This window comes from Trichechus manatus, unplaced genomic scaffold (genome assembly GCF_000243295.1).
Source record: "Trichechus manatus latirostris isolate Lorelei unplaced genomic scaffold, TriManLat1.0 scaffold00137, whole genome shotgun sequence".
NCBI classification, from domain to species: domain Eukaryota; kingdom Metazoa; phylum Chordata; class Mammalia; order Sirenia; family Trichechidae; genus Trichechus; species Trichechus manatus.
Window position 1 is genome coordinate 375784 of NW_004444073.1, and position 23079 is coordinate 398862.

General features: G+C 39.0%; 1 protein-coding gene across 3 annotated transcripts in view; it reads right to left on the minus strand.

The window, feature by feature from the left end:
- LOC101348795 (probable G-protein coupled receptor 141) overlaps positions 1-23079 on the minus strand; it is a 79003-nt gene that overhangs the window by 49602 nt on the left and 6322 nt on the right. For 2 of the 3 annotated variants that reach the window (XM_023739569.1, XM_023739568.1), the window contains exon 2: positions 6181-6317. The exons of the other annotated variant lie outside the window; for it this stretch is intronic. The gene's annotated coding sequence lies outside the window, so the exon portion shown is untranslated. The remainder of the gene's footprint in view (positions 1-6180; positions 6318-23079) is intronic. 3 annotated transcript variants of the gene reach the window in all.

The window sequence follows — 23079 nt, forward strand, 5'->3', positions numbered from 1 at the left end:
CAAAAATTTCTACATGCACAATTCAGTGACATCGATTACGTTCTTCCAGTTGTGCTGCTATTCTCACTTTAGATGAAGGTTTACAGAACAAAATAGTACTTTCTAACTTTTATAAGGACAAAACCAACCTAAAGGGGATCCTTGGGATTTCTGAAACTCCTAGTGCTTGAGACACAGATAAACAGGAATTAGGAAACCATTGCAAAGTACATACAGCTTACATCCTCTTTCTACACATCATAACAACAAACTATGGTGTAATACCAAAAAAAAACTCATTGCTGTCAAGGTGATTCTGAGTCATAGTGACCCTATAGGACAGAGTTTAACTGCCCCATAGGGTTTCCAAGAAGCAGCTGGTGGATTTGAACCGCTGACCTGTTTGTTAGCAGTCAAGCTTTTAACTACTGCGCCACCAGGGCTCAGTGCTTGCTAAACAAATGGTATATAAAAACACAAAGGAAAATAAACTCTTGATTACTTAGACCATCTCTTTACAGCAAAAAAAGTGTTCATTGAAAATGAGGATAAGATAATGGAAGAAATTCCAATTTGCTTTATACAAGATTGTTTGAATAAGTTCAAATTAGTTTGACTTTTTTTTTTTTTTCTAAGAATCTGTTTTAACTTGAGTTGCCTAAGAAGCAGAATAACCATTCTTTGGCAATTTATCATTTGTGTTTTTAAAATGTGAGGAAAACCCATTCTATTACTGTTCCCAAAAGCTTCAAAACCTTATAGGAAAATACACTCCTTTAGAGTCCAAGTTAACTGGCCAGTTCCATTAGCAAAATTGTAGACTATCATTCTTTCACGTACCATGATTAAACAAAGTAATTTAAATTATATAGGAGAAAGCAGTTCCAAGCACTGGATCCTAGCTCTGCTGCTTTTTAGCCGTGTAAATCTCTTCATTTCCAAGTTCTAGTCCCCTCAGCTTTAGAGAGGATGATAATAACACATGCCCTGCCAAACACACAGGCTTTTTACAGAGTAAAGAGGAATCCCAACAACATCTGTCACCAATAACCTGGCATAAAACCTATCTGCTATATCTCAGAGGAAAATCTAAAAACCCAGGTCCAGGAAAAAAAAAAGATAATGAAATAAAAGACATAGAAACAAACATTGGCTTTGAAGCCAAACAAAACAATATTTGAATTCTGATGCTGTTACCTATTTGATCTTAAGCAATTTAATCTTTCTGAGTTTAGTTTCCTCATTTATGTAATGGAGATTATACTGTCCATACTGTAGAATTGTTCTGAGTGTTAAATCAGACAACAAAGAAATGTAAAGGGCCCAGTACAAAGGCTGGCATTAGGAGGTTCTTAGTAAATGGTAGCTGAAATTACACAAGATATTCAAATAGAAAATAAGCTTTCAGTCACATAAAACCTAATTGATGGGTATTTTGCAGAGTGAATTGAAGGCTCTTTAGCAACAACTTTGAAGACAGTGTATATTTAAAGTGATGGAGGAATTGCAGATATCAAGTCTGAGAATTGTCATTGAATCATAAGGCTCAGTGCAGATCAATGTAGCACTGAAACCCCATGGAACACAGAAAAAGAATTAGAAGACTCTAGGTGGCACAACGGTTCAGCAGTTGGCTACAACCAACAGGCTGACAGTTTGAAACCCAGCAACTTTGCAGGACAAAAACTTAGCTGTCTGATTACAACCTACAAAACCCTATGGGGCAGCTCTACTTCGTCAGATGGGGTTATTAAGACTTGAAATCAACTGGACAACACCTGACAACAACAACTGATAGCAAAAGAGGAAAATAAATCTGAACAAAACTAAACGGGTACTCCTTAAACTGGCTAAAGTTTTTAACAGTTTATCCATAAGAAAGCATTATAAATCAGCATCAGAGTCTTACGGTATTTTATCGGAATTTTCTATGCAGTATTATGTACCCTAATTGATAATACACTGTAATTTGTGGATGCAGGCCTCCTTTGCCTCATTCTTAACGTCTCTCTGTGTTCACCTCATCTGACATGTGACTTTGCACTTCCTCCCACCACAGGAGCAGAATGTATTTATTTCTGGGCCCCCTGATTTTGTGCTTGACCGTATGACTTCATGTGGCCAACAGAATAAGGTGGAAGGGGCAGTGAGCCAGTTTCAAGGTTAGGCCTTAAAAGGCAGTATTTCTACACAGTCTCTGTACCTCTGCCATAACCATAAGAACAACACGCTGGGCTAGCCCCAGGTCTCAGGGGGAAGATGAGAGACACATGGAGTAAAGCTGAACCACCCAGCAGAGCCCAGTCTCAGTCAGCAGATACAGAAACGGGAGTAAGCCCACTGAGGTCTGCAGTGCTGCCCAGCTGAGCCCAGACTCATTGGCTGACTCTCAAGCAATAGACAGGTCTGTGAGGATAAATGATTGCTTTTTTTATGATACTGAGTCTCTGGATGACTTATTACACAGCATTTTGCTGGCAGTAGCTACCTGAATATAATATTTTTTAGGGGAGTCTTGTTTTTAAATTACTGTCCCCATATGCTCATGTATTGCTGCCAGAAGGGCAGCCACTCTTTTCCATTTTTCAGGTACCAGGTGGCACAGTTGTTAACTATTCAGCTACTAACCAAAAGGTTGGCAGTTCGAATCCCCAGCCACTTCTTAGAAACCCTATGAGGCAGTCCTACTCTGTCCTATAAGGTCGCTATGAGTCAAAATCAGTTCAACTGCAATGGGTTTGGTTTTGTGCGTGTGTGTGTGTGTGTGTGTGTGTGTGTGTATGTGTGTGTGTGTGTAAGGTTTGCTTTACAAAAAAAAAAAAAAAAGGAAAACAGCCTTTGATTCATGATCTGGTTCATTATCCAGAGAAGAAAGGGCAGGTGGTGTGATGAATGAATGAAAGTCTAGCTTATATGGATCAACCAAAAGCAAAACTGTTAAGTGGGCAAAATTTGTCACCATATTACCTTTCTTTTCTTTGCTTCCTTCTTTGATATGTTCTTCTTTAATATGTTCTCCTCCACTCCCCACACATACACTCCCTGAGTCCCTTAACTGCCAGTGCTATACCATGGGTCCTTCTCCCTACAGCAACTGCATATAGCACTATTAGGGCAAATCCAGGGAACATAGTGGAGACCACATCACCGCTATCAAGGGGATCATAGGCAGGAACTCAATTGTCCGGTCCCAAATTAGGATCCCTGGTGGCTCAGTGGTTAAAGCAATCAACTGCTAACTGAAAGGTCGGTGGTTCGAAACTACTAGTGGCTCTGTGGGAGAAAGATGTGGCAATCTGCTTCCATAGAGATTTACAGCCTTGGAAACCCTATGAGGTCACTGTGAGTTGGAATCGACTTGATGGCATTGGGTTTTGGTTTGACCCTGTCCCAAAGGACAGCCAGTGTCTCAATCCCCAGTGATGTTCCCACACACTCTTCTCCTTTTCTCTAGGGCAGGTTCAGTCTCCTTGGGACCTGCCCTTCGGATTTTCAGATTTTACTGTTCATTGAGTAATAGACAGCAGATGTGGAACATAGATGTCAACAGATAGTTACAAAACTTCTAGAAACTGAAAGTGCTAAAGATGGTTTTTGGACTGAAATTCCTGAATTGTTATGCCTTTTGGAGTTCCTGTCATTTATTTTTACCATACAGACAGGACTGAGTTTTCTAAACCTCTGCCACCTCTGGCTGCATTTAATCAAGCCTTGAGGCAGCTATTCAGTACACGAGTCAGTGTACACTTTTGTCTGGACTTTAAAATTTGCATCTCTGGGATACCTAGTTTGCTAGATCACTGCCCTGTTCAAGAACACACAGTAGGAAGTATTCAGGGTCAAGAGAAACACAGGCAGAGACTGTGGAATGTCAGAGAAAGATTGCCTACAGTTACATAAAGTTTCCTGGTAAAATTTGAAACAGCCTTAGATTTAGGTCAATGGCTAAAATTTACCAGGAGAAGTAAATTTTTGTTTTTAAAGGACCTGAATTTTAAAAGAAGGAGTTACCCAAAGGTATGAATCTGTGATGAAACATTGAAGACACCAAGCAGATTTGGGGAGGCATCTGAGTCTTCTCCATAAATCATACCAGGTAAGTGACCACCTAGACAGTCCACAAAATACCTGGTCCTGGCCCCGTGACTTGATTTTTCCAGCATCTCCTTCAGGTAGTTCAAAGTGAGTTCTCTGTACTTCAACAGAATTGAAGCCAAGAAGATGCCCACGCTGTCTGTTTATTAGAAAACATCTAGATTGGTGCTAGGGGATATTTGTGGTTCAATAATAGAACTCTCACCTTCCATGTGGGAGACCTGGGTTTGATTCTTGACCAATGAACCTCATGCGCAGCCACCACCTATCTGTCAGTGGAGGCTTGCATGTTTCCATGATGCTGAACAGGTTTCAGCGGAGCTTCCAGACTAAGACAAACTGGGAAGAAAGGCCCGGCGATCTACTTCCAAAAATCAGCCAATGAAAACCCTATGGACCACAACAATCTGATCTGCAACCAGTTCATGGGGATGGTGCAGGTCCAGACAGTGTTTGGTTCTGTTGTGCATGGGGTTGCCCTGTGTTAGGGTCAAGTTGAGGGTAGCTAGCAACAACAAAATCGGTGCCACTCAAAGTTGGTCAGTGTGTCAGCAGCTTCAGCATCCCCAGAGCCCCAGCCAGACCTCCTGAATCAGAATCTCAGCAGTCTGTATTTGGGCACGTCCTCCAGCTCACTCTTGGCCATGGCAAAATGTGAGAACCACTGACTTAGATCACCTCAAGCAAGTCACTTCCCTAGCTTTGGCATAGCTGTCTACAAAATAAAGAAGTAAGCTTGCATGATCTCGGTAGGGCCTTGCAGCCCTGTCATTCTGTGATTTTATCCCAAATGTTACCAGTCCCTTTCCAGCTTTGTTTTTTCTTTTTGGTTCATGAGTGTTGCAGAATTTAAAGGAAGATTATGAAGAGCCAGATGACATGGTGAACCATCCACAGCCTCACCCTAAAAAACCTGTACCACCACGAGGTATAATGAACACACTGAGTATTTGATTAAGGAGGTATGGAGTTCTGCTACTAAGGAGGAAAAGAAAAGAAAAGTCATCCTGCAATATACATGAAGAAATAGCAATTAAAATTATATGAGCAGACCAAAAATGTCTACAGAAAATGCCTACATATTATTCACTTCTAAGCTCTGTCCAGAAAAAAAGACCATCATAGTAACAATAAGCATCTCTGGCACCTAGATTAAATACCATTTCCTACTAAAAGGAAACAGCTTCCTGCTGCATAATGGAGGGAGGGGCCACAGATTTAAAGAGATACAATAAACATTCAACAATGCAATGTGTATATTGGATGCCAACTCAAATTTGTTTGGATCTCAATTCAAAAACTCAACCAAAAAAAAAAAAAAAAGAGAGAGAGAGACAATTGGGAAAATTTGAACAGTAATTCTATTTTAGGGAAGTAAAACAGTGAGAACTATTTTAGGGAAGATAATAGTAATATATGTAGATATGTTCTTTAAAAGGGACCTTATCTTTACAGATGAATACCAAAATATTTATGAGTAAAATCATATTATATCTGGCATTTTCTGGAATTTTCTTCAAAATGATCCAGTTATAGGGGTGGGCATGGGACAAACCATATGGGAGCAGTTTTGAGTTGAGTCAATATATCTGGGTGATGGGTTGTGTACAGGGTTCATTTCTTAAAATGTCATTGTCTAAAATTCTTCATAATATCGTTCTTAACTAGTAATCTAAAAACAAAAGAACAAGGGCAGAAAACATTTTCTGAAAAAAATCAATGACAAAAAATAGGTATACTTCTTTTTTCCATCATGAAGACAGATGTATGATTACATTCATCACCTCCACAGAAAAGTTACCAGTGGGCTTCCTTCCAGATCACCCAGTTCTCTAGGTTTCTCTGCTCAGAACCCATCCTTGTTTTGCCCTTTACAGAGATGGCTTGGTGAACAGAGTTCATGCTGAGAAACAAATGTTGAGAGAGTGTTTAGTGCAGGCATGCTGAGCACACAGCAGGCATTCAGGACTGTTCAAGCAATAAAAAGTACTCACAGTGGAAGAAAGAGAGGCAAGACATCAACCAGCAGACATATGCTAGTCCCTACTGCTGTGTTCCCTGCTCTTGTAGTCAATGTCCAAGGCTCCCTGTCCCTTAAGTACTTACCTTGACCAGCTGGGAGTTAGTTATGATGGTCTGATCTTCACCCTCAGAGGGGAGTATCAAGTTCACGACTGCTCTTCCCAGATACTTCTTTTATTCATGCCTTTAATGAGTTGTGTTGACAAGCTAAAGCGGCCTTCCTATCAATGGATTTCAAATAAGTGAAAATTAAAACAACAATAATATTTTTCATCTTTAAGGTTACTAAATTTAAATAGTGTGACAATCTTCAATGCTGGCAAAGAAGTGACACTATTCATTGGAGTGGAAATTGGTACCACATTTCTAGAAATCAATTTGACAATCTACAGCAAGTTCATTAGTAGCAATTGTGCTTATTGAGGCAATACTCTCTCTTCTAAGAATTACTAAGAGCAATATCAAGAAGATATACAAAACATATATACCATATGCAAAGACGTTCGTTAACAAGAGGTTAAATAAATTATGCTATACCCATATGAACTACTGTACTATGAAAATGATTCTAATACAGAAATATTAAATGAAATAGAAAATTCCTGTGATAAAGAAGGTAACACTATATATACACTATGGCTGCTACTATAAAATCTGAATATATTTATTTATTGAAAGTAATAATACTGAATATTTAAGAGTGTTTGTTTCAGACAGTTGGACAACAAATAATTTTTCCTTATTTCTTTATATTTTTCAATGGTTTCCAGATTTTCTGCAGATCGTAAGAATACCTCAGGAGCCCTGGTGGTACAGTGGTTAAGAGTCGGCTGCTAGCCAAAAGGTTGGTGGTGCAAACCCACCAGCTGTTCCGCGGGAGAAAGATGTGGCAGTCTGCTTCCAAAAAGACTACAGCCTTGGAAACCCTATGGGGCAGTTCTGCTCTGTCCTATAGAGTCACTATGAGTTGAAATTGACTTGACAGCTGTAGGAAGAATGCTATTTTCATAATCATAAAAATATTTTAAGCTATCAGTTTTTTATTTCCCACCAAACAAAATTGTCCTGTATTTCTTAACTGTCTGATGATAATGACTTTGATAACAGAAACAAAGTAACAGTCACTTGGTACACTCAGAATAGGTGCTGTGGCCTGTGGGTTTCTACATAGTTCCATTGGCTCAGTTACAACAGCCAAAAGGTGAGAACACCCTAAATGTCCATCAACAGATGAATGGATAAACAAAATGTGGTTTATATATACCATGAAATATTACTCAACCATAAAGAGAAACTAAGTCTTAATACATGCTACAACATGGATGAACCTTGAAAGCGTTATGCTGAGTGAAATAAGTCAGACACAAAAGGACAAATATTCCATTCCCCAACTTATATGAAATATCTAGAATAGGCAAATGTATAGAGAGCAAAGTTCATTAGTGGCTACCAGAGGCAGGTAGAAACGGAGAAAGAAAGGGAGATTCATTGCTTAGGGGACACTGAGTTTCTGTTCAGGGTGATGAAAAAATTTGGTAACTGGACAGTGGTGATGGTTGCACAGCATAATAAATGTAATTAATGTCACTGACTTGTACATGTAAAAAGTGCATATACATATATATTTACCACAATTAAAAAAACAGCTGAGTAACACCTCTATGTCAAGGTCATTTGGAATATAAATGAGACACTATATATAAAAGAAACTTTCAAGTCTTTAAGTTCACAATTTCGTTTGTATAGAAAATGCTGAGAAGGCTTAAGTGAGATATGATACATGAATAGGTATTATAATCTGTGAAATGTTGTAAAAATGGTAGCCACTGTTAGTACTTATTTGAACGGGTATTTTAAGCAAGTCGTTTGGACTTGGACACCTTGATGTCAGCCTACCCTCTGTGCGGCTCTTGCATAACAGAGCCAGTGGTTGAGCAAGGAAAGAACTCTATCTGTATTTCCTCTCTGTTCCCCTCACCAGTTTCCTGAAGTAATCTGCCTCTTCCTGGGAGGGAAACATTACCTTCCTGCTTTCACAACACTCCTCCAAGACAGGATGTTATTAATCATCTACCCAGGTCTTACGAGGCCAGCTTTAGCTTTCACTACTGCCTGAAAATGGCACCCTGCTTGGACTATCTCTTGGGTGCCACCTTGTTAGTACTTCTGTAATAATAGGGAGGATGAAATGCATCTCCTTAGACTAAAAATAAAGAAAAACAACTCTTTGCTTAATTAGAACAAAGATTGCTTTCGGCTGGCTTTTTTACCAAGCAATTTGTCAGGAGACAGTTTGAAAAAAAAAGCTGATAGAACTGAAGACTAGACTCAGATCAGTTCAAGGGCTAAATTAGTTCCTTATTTGGGTTCAACCATTTTTCCTCATCATGCTTTGGCATGGCCACCTATCAAATTATATCCATCACATTTGCTGGGCTTCTGTGATGGTTCCTAACTTCTAGATCCAAAGCATGTTAGAGGTCATACGCTGTATTATGTTAGAGGTCATACACGCCAACATTCTCTTTAATTTAGGAATTTTTCTTTAGTATCTGAACACTCCTAGGGCCAGAGAATTCACTCTCTGTTTTGTGAGGCAGTCTGTAATATTTTTAGACAAAAATAATTGTTGGAAAGTTCTTCGTCATATTGTACAGAAGTCTACCTCTCTATAACAATCTGACTGTTACAGTTCTGTTCTCCAGAGCTTTACTATGTAATTTTTTTTTCTTTCTAAATGATATTTTTCCATCATCTGAGAGTATTCCTATTGGATCTCTTTTCTCTCTCCCTCCCTCTTCCTGTGCATGCTGTAGTAACTACTTCCAGCACAGTGTATGATTATAAGTGTTGGCTCTGGATTTCTGCCGCTATCACTTACTAACTGGGTAGTCTTGGGCAAGTTGCTTAATCTATCCAGGCCTCATCTTCCTCACCTGTAAATTAGGATGATTATAATTTACATGTTTCATAATGGGGTTTTACTAAGTGTTTTACTTCATGCAGATAATGCATATAAAACACCATAGGATTTGGCATAGAGATAATACTCACTACATGTTTATTGTTTATAAAGGTGATAAAGATGGTATACTTTCCAATACCTTCCTCATTATGGCCAGGCTATTTGTACTTTCTAGTTTCCCAATGTCCTTCTTAAATCGTAATGTCTGAACAGGAGGTATAAAGATGTTGTAATCAGAAAAACTGAGAATACGGTGAGATGCTTACCAGTTCATCTGGATATTAGCTATTTGAAATTGAGCAAGTTATCTGACCTCTCTAAGGCATCCTCATCTATTACAGAAGGATAATAAGAATATCTACCTTGTAAGGTTATTGTAAGAATTTTGGTAATGGTACTAAAGTATGATACCAAGTGTGTGGAAATCATGGTTCTAAGTACTACTATTTCTAACACCCATCTATCATTTTGTCATACTGTGGTGGCTTGCATGTTGCTGTGGTGCTGGAAGCTATGCCACCAGTATTTCAAGTACCATCAGGGTCAACCATGGTGGACAGGTTTCAGTGGAGCTTCCAGACTAACACAGAGTAGGAAGAAAGGCCTGGCAATCTACTTCAAAAAATTAGCCAATGAAAATCCTATGGTTCACAACTGAATATTGTCAGATATAGTGCTGTAAAGTGAGCCCCCTGGATTGAATGGCACTCAAAATACACAGTGGCCATAAAAATGGACTTGAGCACACCAACAATTGTGAAGATGGCCCACGACCTGGCAACATTTCCTTCTGTTGTACACAGAGTCGTGATGAGTCAGAGCCAACTTGACAGCAACTAATAAAAACAACAAAGCACTATATTTAAAAAGCACTTAGAATCATCTTGGTGAGCAGTAAATCGTCGCTATTGTCAGGAAAGGAGAAGTTCTAAGAGGTGTTTGGTGCCGCTGTCTGCCTCCGGGTTTTTGTTTTTGTTTTTTTTTTTCTAATGTGCACAGTGTCTGAGGTTACCCCATCTCTGAGCAATTCCACACAGGTCTTACCACAGCTCTGTCTAGCTCACCCCCAGGCTTTCACAGGAAGGAGGTAAAGGGAAGAAGAGAAGAAGAAGAGGATTCGAGAAGCATGAGAAAGAGGAAGAGGTAGTGGGAGTACAAGAGGGGTGGGGAACACCAGATGAGTAGGGACTGTCAGAGGAGGGACGCAGGGGAGAGCCACCAACATATGAAGGGTACTTAATTTCTCTTGTTTTCACTTGTCTATGTCCATCCTCTTCACAAGGTCAATCACTATGATTTAAATACAAATTTTAGAAACCCGCAAAACTCATGCTGTTGTTTACTTATAGAGGCAATGGTGTGAAGGACAAAGAACAGGCGCTCTGGTATCAGACACATGTTTCTCTTCTTTGGTAATCACTTTATCATGACGCCCATCATTAAACCTCCCATGTGAATACCAGATTCAGCTGGGCTTCTGCAAATGTGGCCTTTAATTCGTTGGACTAAGAATCTTCTTACAGATTCTTTTATTCCATTGCTTTATGAATTCTTTAGCACTGCCAGAAAAGTTAAAGGAAGCTTAGGGGGGAAAAAAGATATTCCCATTACCTCCTGGCACTTACAGGAATCTGGAGGATTGAGAAAATTCTTTTCACTGGGTAAATTTGACCTCAATTCTTCTTGAATCCGCACAGATGCCTTTATAAGCATTTTGAAGTTCAGACTTCGATGAGAGACCAGAGGCCCTCTGTGCTCTAAACTTGGGAAGTTCACCTACCTCAAACCAGTAGTTCTCAATCTGCACCACTTTTCCCCTTCTATGCTTCCCTTATGAATAAACAGATCAGTTTTAGAAGAAATACAACCAGAATGCTTCTTAGAAACGAGGATGGTGAGACTTCAGCTTGCTTACTTTGTTTTTTGTTGTTGTTGTTTTGTTTTTGGCTTTAACAAACAGAAATTTATTTTCTCACCATTTAGGAGGCTGGAAATCTGAATTCAGGGCATTGGCTCTCGGGGAAGGTTTTCTCTCCCTGTTGGCTCTGGGGGAATGTCCTTGTCTCTTTTCAGCCTCTGTTCCTGGTTTGGAGAACTCAAACTCATAAATATCTGGCTATAAATACCTGTGACCTCTTCAGAGTTTTATGAGCTATTGCAACGCTGCCCAAGAGGAGGTCTAGGGCATTTTCAGGGAACCGTCGGTGAAATTTTAGTTGTTTTATTTTCTCACTGAGAGCTGGTCAAGTCACTCATGTTATATGGCCAACTGAAGGTCTGACTCATTTTTACCATCCCTTTGAACATAGTGAGAAGATCAAGAGGCAGATGCTTTGGGGTAAGGTGCTCTTGGAGAACACAGTATCTGCTCTTATAGTCAGATTGTGCAATGGTTTTGATGCATTTGACTGCACCCACAGTATTGCTTGTCACAGATTTTAAGCTATTTGTACACATGTCCATACATTTATCCTCCAGTCAATAGCAGATTCAGTTAAAAAAGATCACATTATCTAGTTGGAAGTTTCTTCACCAAGGAAAATATCATTAAAATGTTGGAAATCTGCTCAAGACTTCTTCATCATAAACATAACACATTGCCATTGTTGAATTGATTCTGACTCATAGCGACCCTGTAGGACAGAGTAGAACTACCCCATAGGGTTTCCAAGGCTGTAATCTTTACAAAAGCAGACTGCCACATCTTTCTCCCTTGGAGTGGCTGGTGGGTTTGAACCACCAACCTTTCGGTTAGCAGCCTGAGACCTTTAACCTCTGCATAACCAGGGCTTCTTTATAAATATAGAAATAAAAAAAACAACTACAAGGCAAAATTCTTTGTCTTCATGCTTTCTTTAAACCCTTAGGTAAAAAGGAACTTGCTCAGTTCATGATATAGATGTGTTTGGATCACAATAAAATGTGTAAAACCCTGCTGGTCTTTGATAAGAGGACCTTTTTTGGATGTCCCCTTTTAATTCTAGACGCATTCAACCATTTCTAATGTACAAGGATCCTTCAGTGCATTGTCCTATCATGGGCTTAACTGAAATAGGGGCAATATTTCCACCTCTACCCTGGCTCATAGGGAAGTTCCCAAATGATTCTGTTCATTTTATCCTGGTCCAACAAAATCAAACCAAACCCGTTACTGTTGAGTCAATTCCAACTCGTAGTGACCTCATACGTTACAGAATAGAACTGACCATAGGGTCCTCTCAGCTGCAATCCTTACAGGAGCACATCGCCAGGCTCCTCTTCGAAGGCACAGCTGGGTGGACTCAAACCACCAACCCCCAGGCCAATAGTCGAGTGTAAACTGTTTGTGTCACGTAGGGACATTTCTATCTTGGTCAAAGGAAAGTTTTTCCCTTCTCATCCCCAACCACATGTATGGTGTCCTAGTCTCCTATCTTCAATTCCAGAGGACTTTAAAATATCCAGGATTGTTACATGATGATCTTCAATTACTGGGTCAATTCACATTGAAGAACTTCCATTCCTCAAGACAGAAAGTCCTTCTTATCTTTCCTACTTGGATGACTTCTGGGAGTCCTACTTCTTTTCCAAGTTAAATCTATCTTCTGTCTGCTGCTCCCGCTTCTTCTCCCTTCTTCCATCTAGTCTTTACATAGAAAGGATTTTGTACATAGACACCTTTCAGTTCTTTACTCAGGCTAGCACCTTCTTTGAGTTTTGTTTCTCCTTCCATTTTGGCTAGAAGAGGGGAAAATGGCCCTCAAGTATTGTTGAGAAAGCATTGACTTTCTTACTTTGGATACATCATCAGGAAAGACCAATCACCAGAAAAGGACATCGTGTTTGGTAGAGGGCCAATGAAAACAAGGGGAAACTCTCGTTGAGATGGAGTGACACAACAGCCACAGCAATGGTCTCAAACATACTAATGATCGTGAAGACGGCACAGGACTAGACGCTGTTTTGTTTTTTTGTACATAAGATCACTGTGAGTTAGAGCCGACTTGAAGGCAACTAACAACAACAACATGCTGCCTTTAGAATCCCTGGACACAGGATTTAGTGTTAGATCCCACCAATGATAAGAGGCGCCCCATGCCAATGTGAGGGTGCAACTGAAGAAGAGCAGAAGCCATTATTTTTCTTGTGTTAACAGCATGCATGCTTGAGACTTTGGGAGAAAACAGACATGAGGTTCTGCCAGTGGGTTCCAGGCAGCCTCTAAATCACCCTGCTTGGAGCATAAGCAGCTACAGTTATCTATGGCGGCTTCCTGGGATTCCTGCACCTCCTAATTTCAGCAGCTGCCCCTGATGATCACTCTCAGCCCTTCCAATGATGTTGCAACCTCTAATCCCTGCATTCAATCCATTCCTGTTTGAAATACCTACAGTGGTTTCAGTTTTTCTCATGATGCACTGAATGATGCGCCAGTGCTGACTGCACATTAGAATTGCCTGGAGAGCTTCTAAAAAATACTAACGTCTGGGTCCCACTTTTGGGAATCAGATCTAGGTATTCATATTTTTAAATTATCTTCTAGCATTTCCAGTGGGCATTCAAGAATGACGATCACTGTCTCAATTTCAGACTTGAATTCTGAATTCTTGAATTCTCAGGTTTTGGTCTGCTTTTCCTCTCTTCCTTATCTCACCATCATTTAAAATCAAGACTGTCCTGTCATTCAGCCAAACGATAGACAGGTCCCTAAAATAAACAATAATACCTGAGAGGACCATACTCTTTAGAACAATCAATTATAGGAGATCCAAAGGGCAGCATTTGCCCGAAAGCAAAGGTAAGAAGGCAGGAAAGGGCAGAAAATCAAAAAGAAAGGAAACAGGGAACCTAGGGCGGAAGTTGGGAGAGTACTGACACATTGTGAGGAGTGGCGCCAATGTAGGGAACACTTTGTGTACAAGCTGTCGAATGGGGAACTGATTTGCTCTGTAAACTTTCACCTAATGCACAATAAAAAATTTATTTAAAAAAAGGCTTTCGTGTCAGAGAACTCTCTGTAGTTCCTCCACTCATTGTGTTTTCCCAACACGTTGAGGAGAGGCTAATACAAGCCAACTCTAATGTAAAAACCCTAGATTTATGGATGTACCTTCCATAAGACAACCAACACAACTCAGAATCCACTTTCTGTGTCAGACACCCTAGAACTTTCCTTCTCTTCTGGGATCATAGAAATAATATTATAAATGGAGAGCCCATTCTCTAGATTTACTATTGCTGCAATTCAAATACTGTATCAGCCATAGAGGTTTTACAGGTTAGTCTGGTAATCAAACCACCATCATTCAGAGTAGTATTTTCTATGGAAAACCACTATCCAAAAGCAGAATCATTGATTTCTAACAAATTTTTGGCACTTAACCTGTTTCTAAGTTGTGGATTGCCTATCTGACTTCAGTAAGAATTCAGAGTAAGAACTTTATTCTCTTCAGATATATGAACATTTTAAAATTGTTTCTCCAAAATATCAAAGTGAACTTTCTCAGCTTTTGAGAGAAATATCTTAGTAATCTAATGTTATGTTCAGTTATATGTATATTCATTCACTCATTTAACAAATATTATCTGAGTGGCTATTATATACCAAGTATGGTGCTTGTCACTGAAAATATAAAGATAATTCAGACACGAAACTTTTGGCACAGTATAGTAATTTCAGACCTCAGTTTCACAGTCGAAAATACCTTAAAATAATGAATATTGTTTTTTAAAGGTCTTTTTTAAAATTCATGGATGAGCTAGAAATAAATAGAGTGTTTTAAAGGGCAAAAATGAATTTTATAAAGCATAAATTAAGAAAGGTAAATTAGTAAATCAGTACTGAAGGCAGTGGCTGCCCTAAGGGCATTTGCTAATCCTGTGGAACCTAGAGCTCTGGTATTATTAACTGCGTCAGAGTACACAGGATGCAGAAGACAAATCTCAGGTCTGATACAAAGTGCAAAGTCAGACTGGACTCAACCACACAAAGCTAGGACCTAAAAACGAAAAAAATCTTCGAAAAAGCCCACCCTAGAGAAAGACACAATACTTGTTTGTTTCGGCTTCAGCTTTGGGTACAGGGGTGTGGTGGGGGGTGGAAATTAATTCTTCCCAGATAATCCATAACTACAAGCCAGCCATCTCACCATTTGAGGTAGGAATCCACACTATCAATAGGCCCCAAAAATCCCACGTGGAGAATTTAGTTTGAAATGACCCACTGTTGGTTTTGCCCCAGGTACCTGGAAGAAGCAAATGCGAATAAAAATGCAAATGTATAAAGAAACAGGAGCATATTAAAAAGTAAATGACTGAAAAATTGGCCAGGCAGTTTGAAGAATAACCAAAATGATATTTTTTGAAATAAAAAAATATACCAATTGAAATCAGAATCTCAAAGGACTTCTTAGACAAAGAAAATCAAAATTGGTGAACTATATAACAGACATGAAAAATGTATTCAGAATGCAGCACAGAAAGAAAAATAATAATAGCAAACACACTGTACACTCTTCTTAGCATTTTACACATATTTCTGTTTTAATCCTCACAACAACCCTATGAAGTAGATACTATTTCTTCCCATTTATAGATGAGGAAACTGAGGCACAGAGAGGTTAAGGAACTTGCTCAAACTCATATAACTAATAAGAGATACAGCCATAATTTCAACCCAGACAGTCTGGCTTCAGAGTTCTTAAGGACTATGCTATGTGAGTGGTGCAAATGGTTAAGTGCTGGGCTACTAACTGAAAGGTTGAAGTTCAAGTTCACCCCAAGGCACCTTGGAAGAAAGGCTACGTGATCTACTTCTGAAAAAGTCAGCCGTTGAAAACCCTATGGAGCACAGTTCTACTCTGACACACATGAGGTTGCCATGAGTTAGAATTCACTTGATGGCAACTGGTTTATGTTCATATCAAGGAAATGGAAATAACAAAAGGGGAGTTAAGTGACATGGAGGTTAAATGAGTTCCAGAATGAGATAAAGGAGAGAGAAAAAGCGTGGTGATTTTTAGAAAGATAATGGCAGAGAATTTTCTAGAAATGATAAAAAGGATCAATCATCAAATTTAGGAAACTCAAAAAATCTCAAACAAGATAAATAAAAAGAAATCCATACCTAGACACAAATAGTGAAACTATGGAACGCTAAAGAAAAAGAGACTCTGATATTAAAGGCAGCCCATTAGAGAAGATGCATCACTTAACAACAACAACAAAAAATTTATTACACAGACAAGTTCATTCACAAAATCAACCCTAGAAGCCAGAATATAAGAGGATATTATCCTAAAAACAATGAGGGAAATAATCGTCAAACTACAACTGTATATTTGATAAAATTATCTTTCAAGAATGAGGGCAAAATACAAAGATTAGACAGGCCCATAAAACAAAAAGAGACGAAAGGGGCACACCAGCCCAGGGGCAAGGATGAGAAGGCAGGAAGGGACAGGGAAGCTGGTAACGGGGAACCCAAGGTTGAGAAGGGGACACTGTTGACGTGTCATGGGGTTGGCAACCAATGTCACAAAACAATATATATATTAATTGTTTAATGAGAAACTATACAATTTAAAAAAAACAGAATGAGGGCAAAATAAAGACTTTTCATACAAACAAAAATGGAGAGCAATACCAATCAATTCACCCTCATTAAAGGAATGTGTAGAGGATGCATTTCAGGAAGACGGAAAGTTGTACTAGAAGAAAGGTCTAAGTTGCAAAGGAAACAATGTTAGCCAAATAACCTGTAAATATATGGGTGATGTTAAACAAATTTTGTATAAATCAATAATAATAATTATATCTAATTTTTGGGTTAAAAATACAAGACAATGCTAAAATACTAGACAATAATGTGATATAACTTGGGAGGTGGTTCTCTGTGAATGTGCTCTGAGATCTTTGTATTGATTGGGAGGAAAGTGAGGCACATTTTAACTTGAGGTTTTAAGTTAACATGAAAGTTTGCATTTCTTTGATAACACTAAAGGAAAAAAGATAGAGTGTGACTTCCAAGCCAAGTAAAGTAAAAAAATAAAATGAAGAAAAAATAAATTCAAAAGGAAGGAAAAAAAGAAGACAAAGAAGAAAGGGGAGAAGGAAGAAAAAAGTAAAGCCTATGAAAAAACAATGCACATAGAAATAATTAGAAAGTAGAAATTGATGCACACTTCATTAATAATGAATTTAAATAGACAAAACTCTGCAGTTAAAAACAAAGGTTAGAAGACCCTATGTCTAAAAATCCATTAGAATTCCATTATTCAACATATCTTAAATAAAAGACTTAGAAAATTTGAAATAAAAAATAATTAGAAAGCTATACCAGGCAAACACTAACAAAAATAAAAAGAAAGTGTCTTAGGCTGGGTCCTCTAGAGAAGCAAAACCAGTGCAGCATATAAATATATATAGAGAGAGATTTGTAGCAAGGAAATGGCTCACGCAGTTGTCGAGGCTGGGAAAGTCCCAAGTCCGTTGGTCAGGCTGGATGCGTCTCTTAACTCACGTAGCTGCAGGCGCTCCAAGATCAGAATGTCAGACAGCAGGCTCTGGTTCACAGGCTGCAGAAGCCGATGAATCCCAAGATTGTCAGGTAAGACAGCATGTAAGCTGCTAGCTACCTCAAGTCCCAAGAACTGGAGGTTAGATGAACAGAAGCCACCTGCAGGATCCAGAGTGAGCAGAAGCCAGAGAGTCTTGCCAGGAAGTCCACCTATTTTGGATGCAGGCCACACCCCCAAAGAAACTCCCTTTCAACTGATTGGCTGCTCACAACAAATCTCATCATGAAGGTGATCACATTATATTGGATCTTATTATGGAGGTGACTCCACCATTACGTAGCCACCAAACTACATCATAGCTGCCAAACTGCTGAGAATCATGGCCCAGCCAAGCTGACACACAAACTTAACCATCACAGAAAGCAATTGATATGTCTAAACTGACATCACTACAAAATGGGCCTGAAGCCGTGTATAATAACTGCTTTAACAGGAATAGGTACGGGCTGTTGTGCGGGAAAAGGAAGAGGTGCTTAATTCTTCCCAGAAAGGTTAAGGGAACAACTGAAGGAAAAAAAGAAACATTTGACTAATATTTGTTGAGCAGCTGCTTATTCCTGGTCCCAACTTAGAGATTTATTTGCATCCTCTCCTTTTAAATCCGTATGATAACCTTCTAAAATGTGAATTATAACTTCCAGATTAAGTAAATTGCCTGAAGACACATAAGTGACTGAGCAGGAAATTGAATCCAGTTCTGTCAAACCAGAAAACTCACTATGTGAACAACTTGATTTGTAAGGGTTCCTGTGTAGGGTTGACAGAAAATATATAGGATATCCAGTTAAATTTGATTTTCAGATAAACAACAAATAATTATTTTTATAGAAGCATCCCATGCAATATTTGAGATACACTTATACTAAAAAATTACTCCTTGTTTACCTGCAATTCAAATTTAACTTGGCTTCCTGTATTGTTTGCTAAATCTGGCAACTTTATCCTGCAGGATTTACCAGGCGGGAGTGGTAGGCAGCAGGCGCCCATGACTGACAGAAAGGTTGGCCTTCCACAGGTTTAGTTCATGCATTTCTGAGCTAATTTTTTTTTTTTTTTCTTTCTTAAGGAAGAAATGCTGTCCTGGGAAAATCAAAGTCATCTCTACTAGGCTAGATAGGCTATAATAACAGAATTATGGACAAAATGTAATCAAGAAGAAAAAAAAATGAAGAGTTCTCACAGTCCAGTTTGCTCATCTTATGATCAAGGAAAGGAAGATCCTCAAAAGCATAAGGGACTTTCCTACATTACTGAGTGTCAGACACAGACAGAACTGCATTACAGTCCTCCCAAATTCCTGTCCCAGGGTTTTTCCACAGCACTGAGGAATCAGTGCAATTAACCTGATTCCAACGAACTTACCCAACAAACAGGCCCAACAACATCTACTAACACTCTGACCTGGTGATGGTAGATTATTTTTAGCTAGGGCATTGTGTTACGCCTTACTGGTAAGGGAAGTTGGGGGTGCTGAGGTTGGACATACAATGCCCACAGAGGCTTATGGTACTGAATTCCAATTTCCACGTTCACCTATGAGTCAGAGTAAACTCGACAGCAACTGATAAGGACAAGTTACTCAACCCCTCTGAGCTTCAGTTTAACTGACAAGAGTTCTCCTTCAAAGAATAACGAAGGGAAGGGGCCACGCATGGTGCCTGGTATACTGAAGCACAAAACAACCGTTAGCTAGATCCTTTGGCCCTCAAGCTCCCACACTCCCTACACAGCACTGGAGAAGCGAACAGTATGAGGCACCATCCTGTTTCTCTGTAGTGCTCAGAGATTGGCAGTTTATTCAAAATAAATAAACAATCTTATAAAAATAAATAAATAAAACACCACAGAATCTTAAAGGGCATATTTAACCACACAAAGCGTATTTAATAGTGTAAAACATATTTTAAAAAATCCAAGTTGATTTGGGATTTCTGGCTGCTTATAATCTACATCATGGGTTTGAAAACTATAGACCAAAGACCAAATGCCATCTGCCAGGGGTTTTTGTAAATAAAGTTTTACTGGAACACAGTTATGCTCATTTGTTTACATATGACCATGGCTACTTTCCTGCTAAAACAGCAGCTGAGTAGTTGTTACAGAGGCTGTATAGATCATAAAATCAAAAATATTTACGATCTAGCCCTTTACAGAAAAAGTTACCAACCTCTGATTTTAGATCACAGAATTTTTTCCATTGTAAGTAAACTTGAAGGCAATTTCTTTGCATGCTTCAGTGGTGCTAACAGCACGCTCAACAGGGTGGCAGCACACCAGGCTGGAAGCTTGTGTAGTTAGAAGTCAGATTTGGTTTTAAATTTTACCTTATGTAGAGAATCATACTTGTGAGATTGCTAGGAGAATTGAATCTTAGCATTATGTCAGACACACAGTAAGTGTTCAATAAATGCTTAATCTTTCCACCTTTCTCCGTTGTTGTTGTTTTGTGCTATCAAGTTGACCTTTCTCTACCTCTTCAAAATTTAAATAAATATCAGCTTTTCCCCTATACTCTGTCATTTCTGATGTGATAAAGAGAAAAGAAGAGCAGCTCAGAAAATGTTACTCTGAGGCCATGTCTTAGTTATCTAGTGCTGCTGTAACAAAAATACCACAAGTGGATTGCTTTAACAAACAGAAATTTATTGTCTCACAGTTTAAGAGGCTAGAAGTCCAAATTCAGGGTGCCAGTTCCCGGGGAAGTCTTCCTCTCTCTGTCGGCTCTGGGGGAAGGTCCATGTTATCAATCTTCCCCTAGGTCTAGGAGTTTCTCAGCGCAGGGACCCCAGGTACAAAGGGCGAGCTCAGCTCCCAGCTCTTCTTTCATGGTGGTAGGAGGTTCCTCTCCTCTCTGCTGGCTTCTCTGTTTAATATCTCAAAAGAGACTGACTCAAGATACAACCTAATCCTATAGATTGAATCCTACGCATTAACTTAACTGCCTCTAATCTTGTCTCATTAACATCATAGATGTTAGGATTTACAAAAAACATAAGTTAATCATATCAGATCACAAAATGGTGGACAAACCCACAATCCTGGGAATCATGGCCCAGTCAAGTTGGCACATATTTTGGGGGGACACAATTCAACCCATAATAGATCCTGATAAAATTTAGACAAAAACCCACTGCATAATTTTGTCTAAGCATGGACGAAAACAAGGTCACTGTGTCACCCATAAAATAGTAAATACCACCTTTCTCGGTTAAAATGAGTGACTGCTATTTCTTTACTCAATCTTAAAATTGTCCCCACTTTCTGACAGCATCCAATATAGAGTGAATTCCCACTTACTTAGACTCTCTCCTAAATCACCCAACCAAAGCCAAGCCCTATAATAGATTGTTTCTGACTCCCTCTTACTGAGATGCCCGTGGTCACCATGGTGTGTGGTCTCTCTCCCTGCAATGAGTAAGAAACCCAACTTGTTCAAGCCCAAGTGTCCCTGTGGTCTTTGGCTGAATGTCATGGACTGATGGAACAATGAGATGGGAGTAGCTTCGGTTTGTGGGTACTATAAAAACTATCAACTCTAGAATGGTGGTAGGAGGAAGGAAGGAAAATAATTATTGAACAAATACTATATCTAGATATTTTTCATACATTATCTCTTGATTTTCACAACAGTCATTTATGTTAGATATCCTTATCTCCCTGTTATGTAGACAAGAAATTTAAGGTTTGATGGAGTTGAGCAAAGCCATGAATCTGGGACATGGCAAATGTGTTTGTTACTTTGAAGTACACAAGAGAGATCATCGCCAGTTGTTATAAAGAAAGCCTAGACAATAAGGAGGTAAGTGACTGGCCTATGTTTCTCTGTGACATCCTCTTATGTAAGTATTGCACATTGCTGAGTACTGGGGCCAGGATGCACATGTTGTCTCTCTGAATATTTTAGAAAGGTCTCCATTATTCTTCATCTAGTAACCAGCAAGGTCTCTTGGACTCAAGCCCCTGGAGCAGCTGTTAGTTGTGTCCATGGTATTAGCACTTAATACACAAGGTTAGGAATGTGGGATGAGAAAGAATCAGCCACCCCACCACTAGCCTTCATAATCACCCAGGGAGACTGAGAAAATGACTGGTGCCTGAAGTCTAATCTCAAACCACTTGATCCAAATCTGTGAGGGGACCTTGGAATTGGTGCTGTTAACAAGTTGTTCAGATAACTGTAATACAGACCCACCTAGAGAATCACTGCCTTAATGTAACTGAATGTCAGATTCTTTCCTGTTTTTCTAAATTTTGTCTGTAAATTGACTCATTTAAGAGTCTGACCTTCTGACCTCTCCAAGTTTGCTTATTTCCACCCTCCCTAAACTCCCACATCACTCTGGGTCCACGTCACACAACTCATGCCTGAAGTATGGAGGCTGTGGTGGGGAAACTCAGGACTTGAAGTCCACATTCACCCTCCTGATCTGCAATACCTTGAGCCTTAATTTATACCTTTGCAACATAAAGGAAAAATGGTCTCTAATCTGGTCTGGAAAAAAACTTTTTGTGTGTAATCTAATTTCACCACGTTCTTCTGGGAGGCAATTAGCATTCTTGAAAAAACCCTTTACATTTTTTTATAAAAAAACCTGAATGGTACTAAGACCTATTCCAGAAAACTAGCTCCCTACACAAGCAGTTTACTAGTGATCTTTACTCAACATTCTTTTTCCTTTTCGGCAATGTAACAAAGTCCACTCAATAATTTTGTCTAAGCATAGACAAAAATAAGGTCATTGTGCTACTCATAAAATACTAAACACCCCTTTCTGGGTTAAAATGAGTGACTGCTACCACTCATTTTTTTTTTCTTTCTGTAAATGTCTCTGCCAAGAGCAAAGTTCATGGACTTTGAATTAATCTTTTCCCGTGAAACCAATTTGACATTGAACTTTCAAGTTCTCTTAATTAAATTTTCTAGAAAAAAAGATTACATGTAATTCCCTTTATAAACCATAAAACATTTGACAGATACAGATACTCATAATGACATATTTGTTGCATTTGTTTACATGGATAAATTGTGCCTTTTCCAACTAGAGTACAGTCTCCTAGAATGCAGGGCCCTTAAACATTTGCATATGTCTATATGTCTATAGATCTTCTTATCTATAATATTATAAAGAATGAGGCAGGAATAATAGTCCCTATTTTACTATTAATTTTTTCCCCAAATACTTAATTAAGAGGACCTAAAGATGTTTATTGGAGCCCTGGTGGTGCAATGGAACTTGGCTGCTAACCAAAAAGTCGACAGTTTGAATCCACCAGATGCTCCTTGAAAGCCCTATGAGGACAGTTCTACTCTGTTCTGTAGGGTTGATATGAGTTGGAACTGACTCAACGGCACATAACAACAGCAACAACAAATATTTTTATGTCAAATTTGCTTCATAGGAAGAGACCCAAAATAGGTCTACTCAATGATTTTGCTCTTGGTAGAGATATTTATAGAAT